Below are 12,462 nucleotides of genomic sequence, written 5' to 3' on the forward strand. Positions count from 1 at the left end.
TTCCTAGGGCCCGAGGGACTTGGAGAGGCTGGGAAAGAGGGTCCTGCAGCCAGGAACTGATTTTGACACCTGGAACAAGGCACTGGGGGCAAGCCTGGAAGAGTACAGTGGTAGGAGACAAATCTATTTACAGCCCCTTTTTACTCTTACGCTGCCTTGTTTTAGGTTGTCTACACTTTAAGAAGACACCTTTTCCAGTTTCTGTTCAAATGAAAACTGCTCCTTCTTTTTAAAATCTCTCACTCCTTTATTTTTTTTTGCGGAGGGGAATGTCATTCTTAGAAAAAGGTATAGCATGGCCATCTCAGACTCTGGTTTTCTGAGATCCCATTGCAGCTATGCAACACTCAGAGGGGATTCAAACAAACCTCCTGGCTTCTTGTGATTCAGTGAATTCTGCACCCCAGGGAAGGCATTACTATTGACAATGGACACCTCATCTCCTATGGGCAGAGTTAGTCAGCCCAGATTTCCATGATGCCACATTCCCATTTGTTAGGCCCACATTTTTGATGGAAAATTTCCATCAAACAGGAAAAAACAGGAAAAAAGAACATGAGGTCAGGTTTCAGGACTTTCCTTCATCCTCTGTTCCCCAGCAGAGCCTTCTTCCTTGGGGGTGATCCCTGCCCTCAAGCTCTCAGGAGGAGCTGCTTCACCCCTACTCCCATCTCACACACCGATGGAAATGTGGGGCAGAAAAGTGTTAGCTGATATCTGTGCAGCAATGGAAGTGCTCTGACCAGTAGGTCATATTTTCTGCTTCCCTAAAGAGGGGTAGCTTTGAATTTTCTTCAGGAGGGATAAGTAGATCTGCTGGGAATGAGATAACCCTGATGGCCTATTTTTTATCCTGCTGTGACTGCTCCCATATGCAAGATGCCTTTGCTTTCCCTGCCTGTATCCTTCACAGCCTGCCAATTCCTGTCTGCAGGGCATTATCAGCCACCACATCAGAATATCCCATCTTTATTCCCTGTTCTGTCAATCACCAGCTACTGCCCCTGAAGGTCTGAACAGGGAGATTGGATATTTCTGGCAAAAACAGTGTCAGACATGAGTCCAGAACTGAATCTAGTAATGCCTAAAGGGCTGTGTCTTGTCCCCTCCACCCTCATTCCTTATCGCCTTCCAGGGAAGGAAGAGTTGATAAGAAAAGTGTAGGGATGTTTCTGGCAGGCCCAAAACAAGGATTTCCTTTCCTATGTCTTTTACTTATGGAAAGACAAAGGTGGGAAACATTATTTCCTCTTACTCCCAGGCCCAGGATGGTCCCCATCCACACACCACCTCCCTTTACACTTTGATGCCTGCAGCCATGCACTCACCTGCAGCCCAGCACCCACAAATGCCCCCAGCTCCACTTTGCTCTTGCACTTCCATGCCTTAACTCCTCTACACCCACATAGGATTTCTCTGCCATCCACACTCAAATCCCACTTCATGCACTGACACAACCACACGACCCCACTCTTACACCTCTGTGTCTGCCCCTACATGTATCTGAGCACACTGATGTATCCAGATGCTGTACTGGTGTGGCCTGATTACACCTGACCAGTCAGTGTGACTCCACACATGACTGCTTCTGTAAATATATACCCATGCCCCACATGTGCATCTACCCACACTGACATCTGAACAATGCAAAGGTCTTTATTTTCAAGTGTGATACTAACTATGTTTATCATGGGGGGGAAAAACCCCACCACCAACAAAAAACCCAGAAGATAGAGCCTTTTCAGCAAGAGCCTGGGATTCTTCTGAGGTTACTTTGGGAGCAAGTTTTCCTCCCTCCCTCCTTGCAACATCCAGTCAATATTTGAGTTGTTAATAAAAAGCTGTTTTCTTTTCAGCTTCCCTAACTCTACTCCACTCAAGAACAACATGTGCCTTGTGTTTCCTTAGCTTCGCTTATCAGATCTCCAGCCAAAATGAATGGCCAAATCTCTTACAAACAGAGAAATTAAATGAAAACAACACCAGTGCCAAGTTCTTTGCAAACACAGAAGTGAAATGAAAAATGCTAGTCTCTGTAGGTTCACCCAGCACATTGAATTATTATCTGTCATGGCCTGTTCTTACATTTGTCCTTTCCCTGTGGTTGATAAATAAAACTTCCCACAAGTTCTGAAGCTGTATCAGGAGCTGCGTAGCAGATAACGCTAATAAATCTCATGGGTTATCTCTCTGACTTGCCTAGCAGCCTAATAGCTCAAAAGTCTTGTGGTTTCTAATGTCTTGCTTTTTGTAAAAGTGTAACTTTGAAATCTTTATTTCCTTGACTAGAGGCACAAGGGCCAAGTCAACACGGACATGACTTCAAGTCATGATCTTCAAGGCAAGACCTTTGGGCTCAAGCACCACATTTTTTTGTCCAAAATTTACATCTTCATCCAGATGATAGTTGTCATTCTAGTGCTAATGCTATTTGAAAGCAGCGTACTTTGTGGCATGTGCAGCCCTAGGGTATGTGGTATGGCTGGGTGCAGAGGGCACAGAGCAAAGCTGGTTGTAAGCAATTTGACTCACTGCTGCCAAGAAACTAAAAGGCAGGAGCTATTTGCTGACAGTCTTTCAAATGTAGAAAGCCTGGTCAGGAAGAGCTCCTACTTGTGAATCAGATCCTGTCTCTCATGAAGTCCAGAGTGCCAGGGCTGCAGTTCTGCATGCCTACCCAGTATCCCAGAAGGCCAGCACCTGAGCACCAGGTCCAAATTTGAGGGGAATTACCAGTGCTCACCTATGGATACAAGCAGGTTTCAGGTACTGTTTAGAGTTCAAGCACACACTGAACTGCCCTGAGGATCAGCCAGTCAGAGCTCCTAATCTGTTGGTGCAATGCTTTAGGTGTCCACATAAAACTGTCTGGCCCCAGTACAACTTCAGCTCTTATTTCAACACAGGGAACAGTAGTTCTGACTGGCCGCTTGGGAAGTGCCACATTGCCAGCTCTTCCTTCTCTGACAAGTTTTCCTATGCCCCTTAGGAAACAGAGCCAGGCCTCACAGGCACCACCTCTGGCTTTGCTCTACTCTGCCCTTCCATCTCATTTAAAGGGAATGGAGATAAATGGTCTCCAAAGAGCAGTGAAGGGTGGGTCACATGAGTGTCTTGCAGAGATGTTCATTTCTCCCTGTTAAAGGGAACAGAGGATGACTAGATCCAGCTTGGACATCTAATCTGTAGATGCTTTAGTTTTGGTGAGATGAAGCCCAGACGTGGTATAAAAAACAAAAGAGAAAATACAATCCTCGATCATCCCCAACAACAAGATTATGCCTTGGCCACTTTGAATTTTTTGCTTGGAAGCAGACCCCTATGAAAGAGGGCTTAGGTCTCCAGGCACTGGGAATGAAGAGCATCTTTCTTTCACATTCAGTAGTTTGTTGTTGATGCAGCTCCTCAGTTCACCTGACATTTCTCACTGCTCTTTGGCTGCTACCTTGCTCTGTGCTATTTTCTACAGAGGTAACCAGGACCCCAGTGGAAGACTTGCCTGTTCCCCCTCCGCCACTGCTAATGGAAGGGCACATTCCAGCTGTCTTATGTGCTGCACCAAGGTCTATTTCTAACTTGTCTTCTGAACATCCATCTGCAGAATACTACCTTAGATTTTGTTTGCATGCTGCCAGGTCCCTTCTCCCTTTTGTGCCTACACTCCAGTGATGCAATATTAGGCCTGGCCACCAATGACTTTCTGCCCAAGGATGGGTTTCCTCTTGTTCAAAGGCCTCTTAGGCAATAGCATACCTTGTTTTGTGGTTTCTTTGTGGCAAAATTACTGAATGTACAGATTCAGTTTTTAGAAATGTGCTTGAAATAATTCACATTTCTCCCATATGCCTGTGTTGCATGGATTATATTCCAGCTGGTTCTGCAACCCAGCAGGTAAGGGACTAGGCACCAATCTAATAGCAAAGCTTAGGAATGAATGAATGAGTACCTGGCAGATGCCTTCCGAAGACTATCTCTGGATCTGCTGAACTCACACTGAAAATCTCTTCCAACAGAATTCCATCTGCCTATACTGCTGGCTATGTAGCTATTTCATCTGGAAACAAAGTGTCACCAGACAGGATGGGTATTTTCCTTCCTTCTGTAATGCTTTATACAACATGTACCATGTCTGCGGACAGTGTTTGTCTGTGACCTGTTCCCATACTGTGTCAGTCTGTGCATTTGTGACAGTTCTGCACTTGGGGATATAGGGAGGTACCCAAGCAAACTACTCATTTCTTGCCATAGTTCTAGTTATTTCCTGTGGTGGTTCAGGTGTATGCAAAAAGGCACATTAACACGGAGTTAGATTTGCTTCTCCAAACCACTTTCACTTTAAAATTGGAATTACATGCCTGACAACGATCTTATCTTTAAATGAGGAATCTTTTCTGTTTCCAGTGTTATCTGTGGATGCCAGAGTTTAGCACTCCAATGTAAGCACCTGTTCTTCTATTTCTGCTTTTTTTTTGTTTTGAATTGAAAATGGTATCCATCTCCTGTCTCTTTCTGGCTGGGGCTACATTGTTCATCAGACATATTTATTAGCTTACCTACTGGTTTTGCTGTTCTCTCACTCCCTCTAGTTTTTGTTCCTTGACAAAATAAGAAAAGCCTTGCTTTTACTGTCTCATTTTTATCCCCTTCTTGGCTTCTCCTTATCACACTTTTTTCTTGCTTCTATTACAAACATGCTTAAACAAGGCTTTCTGTCTGGAAATCCAGCATTTGTGCTGGTATGAGTCTCTTTGCACAGCATGTCTGGGGTCTTTCTAGGTGCCGCTTCATTTTCCTCTCATTTCTTGAAGCGTGTCTTGCTAGATACTCTGGTGCCCACATTTCATGTACTGATACTTGCTAAGTATACGAACTGACTCTATATTTCTAATACTGAATCTGTGCATTAAGTACTTTTGAAAACAGTTCAGTTCTATTAACAGTCCAGCCTAGTGTTAACCTCTAGCCTTAAAGTTATCTCCACCAGTCTCTCTTCTCCTTCTGCTACATTTTTTGTAGTTTGCTGCAGTGGGCATTGCTGTCAGCAAAGAAGAAAACTGCAGGACAGTAACTCATCTCCACATTGTACATAACCCTGCACTGGCTGCTGGGAGCAGCCACAAGGATCAAGGCAAGCTGAGTAATTTGGCTGTCTTTCCCCATGTTTCATAACAGTCTGTGCAGCTGTGTTCTTGGTGTCATTCTTTGACTCGGTGCTGCATGCTGAATGTCTTTGACTGTGCTGAAGATGGCACCACTTGCCATTTTGTGTCTAGTTCAATATAGCAACACACCCAGGCTCATGTACGCACACATCCACAGTTATAACCAAAATGTTCACATTCCAGACTTTTCTGGTGATGTTATTCTACAATAAGGGAGATATAAAATCACATCTTTCTTCCTCTATATGGAAAACATTACCTAGCTCTGCTCCTAAAATAGTGTGTTCTGCATTCCCAAGGGCTTAAACTATATCTAATGGAGAAATCTGAAAGAGTTGGAAAACCCTATTCTTTAATTAAATAATCATATCAATGAGCGGATGGATACACATTGAGTACTGGCAGGAAACTCGGTGACTTTCGGAGGGTGCAGTGATTTTTGTGCTCCCTGGGGACACAGCAGCTGATTCTGAAACAGCCAGGGCTGTGGGAATGGTGACCCATCCAGCTAGGCATAGAGACACATATAACATGGGAAACAACCCATCCTCAGTCTGGTTGGTCAAGGATTGAGGGAGAGGATGGTAAATAGGAATTGTGCAGTGAGCTCTCTTTGGGGGACAGAAAGCCCAACGGCTTTGCAGTGTTTACATAGGCTCAAGTGGGGGGATGGCTTTGCCCCCATTTAGGCACTAAAGATAGATAGCTCTATTCATACAAGTCTTTTGGCTTCGTCTATGCAAAAACAGGTGGTTTACCCATTCTCAGCCAGCTCACATAAACTGCTGCCTAGAGGAGCCTGTTTTCTTTCCAGGCCTGCAAATGGAGCCTCTGGCAACTGGTTCAGACACACTGTCTCACTCTTAAGTTGGTGAATGTAGTGGACAGGAGTCCATCCAGGATCTACAGTGTGTCCTTCTCACTGGATCGGGATCTCAGTGGGCTCCTTGTCCCAGAGAGGGCAGTTAACTGCCAATCTTCCCTCAGCTTCTCTTTCTGCCAGGGTGATCTGCAAGCAAGCATGAGGATGGATGCTCTTCTCTGATCTGCCTTCCATGCACATACTTCTTATGCATCACAGTGCAGCGCCACTTTGTAACAATCCAAACCATGTATGTCATAGATCCATTTTACAGCTTCCTAGTGATTTATTCAAGCAGCAGTGATGAAGCTTTTATTACCCACACACATTGTAACAGGGAGTCATTGCCATTATTATGATTATTCACTTTAGAGCACATGAAAACATGTTAAGGGCTCAATAGACATTGAAACCCCCCCCCCCCCCCCCCGCTTTTGCCTGAATGCTTCTATTTTAAATAAAGATATATGACAGCAGACTGGTGCCAGAACAAAAAGAAGACAGAATAGCAAAGCAGCAAGACTGTAAGGCTGCTCACAGTGCGTGCACTTATAATTAAGTCTCCGCTCGTGGTTGCTTTATAATAGTCTCAGAGCTTCAGCAGGCCCTGGTTGAATTTTCAGTTCTCTTCAGCTTGGAGATGGGACCACCAGATGCACCTCCACCTCCATTATCATCTCTGGAAGGGGAACTACCCTTGTGAACTGAGTGTGTGATTGACTAGGACCCCAGAGCTTGCCATTTGGTTTGGGTTGGTGAAGCAAATTAGCCAACGATAGACAATGGAGCTGCCTATCCATAGGTGTTCTTATGAAGGCCTTGGTACTAAAACACAGGGATTTACAGGGTTTCTTATGCACAGGACACAGGCATGATCTCCACATAGCTAAGCTTAAATAGAGAGGAGAGAAAGCCTCTCTGTCTGCCCTACATCTCCCCTTCCACTAGGAATAGGGGTTGTGGGCTGCCGGTTTTCCTAGTGCCAAGCACAGCCTCTGATTAATGGCAGGGTCAGAGCGGAGGAGGCTGCTGCCTTTACAAAGTACCTTTGCTGGACCATGGCTACTGTGTGTGGAAATGGAAGGGTGACAGAGCTGGCAGCCCCGAGCTTCTCAGGACGCTGCTGGTTTCACCCCTGGTGCACTGCAGAATGGCTCTGTGGAACATCTCCAAGGTCTTCTACCCACCTCTTGCTGGAGCATATGTGGTCCTTGGAGTGGTACCTCATCCTTCATGCATAGCATCACATGTCCCCTGGACCCCAGGGCAGCCTCATTCCCAGTAGACATGTAGCATGTATAAACATATACCTTCTACTCTCTGCTGCTCCTCTTTCTTCATGAGTACTTCCTCCCTCCTCCTGGTAAAGCCCATTGGTACACATGGGCTGGTTTCCTCACCCCTCCTCCTTCAGGGATCTTCCTTTCCTCCTTTTAATTTGACTCCTCTCAATATTTTGAGTGCACTTCTGTGCAAATCCAGATCCTGGGACCATCAGTCCCTCAATGCAGTGGAAGAAGCTTGTACTTTCCCATTCTCTCCTCCCTCAGAACAAGCCTCCCCTGTTCCTTCTACACTTCCATCACTTGACATTTTCCACTCCTCCAAGGTACACTCTCCATCAGCCATCCCCATCCTCAAAACTGTCCTTGGGCCTCCCACCACAGCCCCAGGGCAGTGACAGAGCCAGGGCAAGAGCCTGGGAGGTGGCAGTGTAGCCAAAGCTTTGGCCTTGCACTGACGCTTTTCCCAGCAGCCGTCACTGCCATGGCCATGGTTGTGGAATAGAAATACAAATAGCACAGTCAGGGGCTTTGTTGCAGCCTCTGGTCTTGGAGGACCTCATTAAATGAAAATGAAATATGCCAAAAAACACAGTGGGCTCTATAACCCAAAACTTCCTCCTTGCTTTCAGGTTGTAAAGACAACTTTACCCCAGATACCAAGCAAAATATGTAAATAAACAACCAACCAAACATCCTTTTCCTGCTCGGTTCTACATATTTCTGATCCTGGGTGAGAGGAACAAAGAAGTCTTCGGGATGAGGGAGAAACAGAATTTGCTAAACTGGAAAGCTCTTGAAAAATAAGTTAGGGAATGAATAGAAAATAGCTGTAGTATTGCTCCCCAGTGCACTGAGAGCATAATGGGGACTCCACAGGAGAAATACATATCTCCCTGACAGGAAAACTGCTCATGGTCTCTCAGAAGCAGCTAAAAGCAAAAGCCCTTGACAGTCTTCCCAGCAGAGCTGGCTGGGGTGTTCTGTGCTCAGAACAGGCGGCTGAAAAGGAGATGCTGGAAGCCGAAGTGGGCAAGGTAAGAGATATGGTGACAACACAGGAGCAAAACTTCAAACAGTTGCCAGCAGAAATGACAGTTCTTGTGAAAGAACTCCAGAAGGTATGTGAACAAACTGCAGGCATTGTGAAAGGTTTAAAAAAGGCAGAGCCTTGGTCTATATACTTACACAAAATAAAAATGGGAGCTCACAGTGATCCTGGGAGGAGCTGTGCCTGGGCTTTGATTCCACCAGGGAGAAAAGCTAGAGCTGTGTGAACAAATACACTTTGCATGAACAGCTGACAAAAACACACACAAAAACATGCACTCTCACATTTGGAAAAGATTTCAGGATCAGAAAATAAGGCAGGGAAATAATTATTAGTGAGGTTACTGTTAATCAGTGAAGTTAATCGGCTAAAGTTGTATTGACAGTCTGTCACAAGTGGTTTTGGATCAGAAAGGGAACAACCAGAATAGGAAGAACCTCAGCAAAGAAGGTGCTTGTGTCTCCATTAATGACAGTGTTTTGCAAGGAAAGATACCAGGACTGACTGGTTTCTGAAAAACATGGGAGGGATTTTTTTATCCTGATTGGACATCACAGGATAAAAAAATAGTTTATTTTGCTTTCTTTGGTAACATATGCACTGAAATATGTTAATCATAGCTATAGACATATGACTTGATAACACAAGAATGCACATTCAAGGTCACTTAAGTGTCCTGCACATGTATTCATCTTAGCATGTAGAAATTTGACCTATCTCCAGAGCAGAAACTCTTCTAGAGGACAGTTCAACTTATGTAATTTAGGAAATAAGATACATTTACATCCAGCAATAATGAAATGTAAGAAATAGCCCAATAGCTACTCCACATAACCTGATTTACTTCTCAGAATCAGACATATGTTTCCTCTTGATCAGCATTTTCTAATGCTTGCAATGCTTACATATAAGACCATGTTAAAATTAAACAATGGTGGATGGTAGATCTAAAGGTGATGGATGAAGTATGTTAATTACACAGTTACAGGGGAAAGTGGAAAATGGCACTATTAAAAAGTAAGCAAAGTCACTTTGTAAGCTGAGACCAACTTCTGGACCAGATGTAGGAAACACAAAATAGTGCAGGACAGAGCTCTAACCTCAACAGGACTCCACTAAGAGCCTGCCCAAACTATTGCCAGTGTCCTTGGGTTTGGGGAGAAGGCAGGAGAGCTGGACATTGGCATTTTATGGCAGAAGCAGGGCCTCAAGATCATTTTTATATGTGTGTTCTCTGGGTTAATCCTGCTGTGGGTGAAAGCTCAGACTGAATAATTATTCTTATCATGTTCTGTGGAGGCAGAACAGGCATTTTGCTTTAAACTCTTTCATTCATTAAAAAAAAAAAAAAGTGTATAACATCACTCCAGCAGCCATTTCCAGTAGGCCCTATACCCCAAAATAACCCTAAGAGCTTGAGAGCCCAGAGAAATAGGCAAGGAGTTCCCCTGGGATCCCAAATTTCTGCTCACATTTGCGTATTGTATTCAGATCATGTCTGAAATTGTTGTCAAGGTTGCGAGTGCCCTAGTTTCTGTAATCAAAGCCTTCTCGAGATTTGCATCCTGAAACACGGATGCTGAGAGAAAGCAGATTACATAATAGCCAGCTTTGTTTATTTGCTTAAACTTGAGCTTGTATTACATTTGAGAACAAACAGGAAAACAGTCCTTTTTTCCAAAATAGTCTGATATCAGCATGCAAAGGCTGGTGCACTCCCAGTTGCAACCCACCTGCTATGCCTATTCAGCATAACTGCTGCAAAGGTCTCAGCTCAGAGGGTAGCTAAAAAGGAATCTGGAGCAGCCTGGCCCAGGTGGGATTTCCCAACCTTGTACCAGAGTCTATCTGTGAGATTACATGTGAATTAGTGTAATCAGAGAACCTTGCAGCTCAGAGCTTTTCTTTGGAAATGCAATTGAAAATTCACATGCTAATCCAGAGGAGGGCTCATCCAAAGAATACATTTACATTTCTCTACCACCTTTTATCCCCCAAAGCACTTTAGAATGTAGTGTGATGTTTCCATATACAACAGGCTTTTATTCCCTACTGGATTTCATTGTAGAGAGAGAAAAAAGAAAAGCAAAAGATAAAAAAAAATCTTTTGGAAGAAAGCACAACACATGTCCCATCACCACTCAGGGAAAGCCACACCAGAAATAAAATGCTTGTGATCCTTGCAAAGGGCTGAGCCATTGGTTGTGACCAGGTATATTTCCTTTGCTAGGAGAGAGAGGAACTAAAAGATTCTGGGTCTCTGGGCAATTACCCCCTCACATGGATCCCTGTGCCAAGGGAAGAAGAAAAAACCTGCGATCTGTGCTAAAGGGCCTCTCGAATGGAGTTAGGCAGGAGTTAGGTGATCCCTCTGATGACTAATTTCTCTGATGATAGAGAACATTTTGAAAACAAGGGGAATCCATGATGTCATCTTAGGTAGCTCTATGGTTAAACACCCCTAGAAATAATCATTTGCAAAGCTCTCAGAAGAAAGGGAAATTCTCTGTTTGGTTATTACAGTGCTCCCAAAGGAGATGGGCTGAAAGGAGGGAAAGGAATAAGTTTGTTTTGCAGAACACTATTTCCCAATAATGTCATGTGACCAAGTTTGTCTGACTTATCACTGGCTTTACATCTAGGCTGCACTGGCTAATTTGCAGTTCTCACATGCTGAATTGATTGTTCTTAGACTCCATACTCCTTTCACAGGTTTGTTTCATGATTGCTCATGGAAATACATATTTTGCCACATGTGTCCCTTTTCACAGGATAGGCAGGTAATTAGCTGACTATTTCTAGCACTCACGTAAGCATCAATGCTTCCTGACTGGATTCTAGAATAGAAGTGAGGGGCTCTATAAGAGTGGGAAGTGCTAAGTCAAGGGCTTGATTTGTCCAAAGGGACACAGATGTTTTGTGACAAAATAAAGACAGGAATTCCCTGATGAGGACTGAGCTAGTGGTCTATTTGCCCCAGCCAGAGAAGAAAAAGAGTGAATTCTGTAAGTGGTCTATGACTCAAAATACTGCTGACAAACAAGATGGAGGTCTCATAAGGGAACAACAAGGACCTTGGGACTGAAATGTCCATTTTTAACAATGTTCATTAAAGAGAGCTGAATATGTGTAAGGGAAAAATGACTTGGAGAAAGAGTTCATCTCCAAATAGGAAGACAAGTAAATATAATGGACTCAGGGGTCCAAACAGGAAGAACAGCCTGAAATTAAGAAAGTTAAAATAGTGCTAAATACTAGAGAAACCTTTTAGGGTTGAGATTTGTGAGGTTGGGAACCTCCTGCTTGGGAAAAGTCCTGGAAGATGCATATTTTAGCACTATGAAATCCAGCCTGAGTTGGTCAGAAGAAACTTTCTAACTGTTAGAAATCTGTGCTCCTGGAATAATGTTCTAGCAAAAGGCACAAAAGTAAGAATCCTACTTGTTTTTAAGATGAAGCTCAATATATCTGTTAATTGACAGAAGCATCCTGATAAGAGAAAACAGTGTTTGATAAGCTGGAAAGGCCTTTTACCGTGCATTCATGAAACACTGGAAAATAACCCCTGCAAAGTGTCTGTGCCATGTTGTCTACCTCCTGGGAATGGGTGGTTCTCTCAAGGGTCTCCTGTCTCCGTGTGTCTGCGGTTGTAAACACAGGAAACTGAACAGTTTTCTCATCATTCTCCCATAGAGGGGCATCCCAATGTGAAGCATACAGCCATGGTGGTAGGGAAAGGCATTGGAAATACTGCCTGTGGTGCACCCTTCCAGCTCTTTTCAAACCCACCAGTCTAAGAAGAGCAGAGGTGTCTGTGAGCTGCAGGGCAGAGATATAAACACACTTCTTGGCTGAGGGAGGGCGCAGGTTGCAGGTCCAGGACAGGGAGGTAAGCCTGGAGCCCACTCTGCTGTGAGTACAGCAAGGACAGCTGTAAGGTTCCTACTCCAAAAAAGCCTTTAGATCAAAGCAGACAAGCCCTGTAACCTGACCTTTATCCAGAGCTCAGCAGCATTGATCAATATATTTCAGAAGAGCTGAGTTAGTTGAAAGAAAGGGCGCTGGGAAGATTGACTGGGTTTAATGAGATGCGTGTCCTTTCCC

Source organism: Apteryx rowi, unplaced genomic scaffold (genome assembly GCF_003343035.1).
Source record: "Apteryx rowi isolate R43461 unplaced genomic scaffold, aptRow1 scaffold_635, whole genome shotgun sequence".
Lineage (NCBI taxonomy): Eukaryota > Metazoa > Chordata > Aves > Apterygiformes > Apterygidae > Apteryx > Apteryx rowi.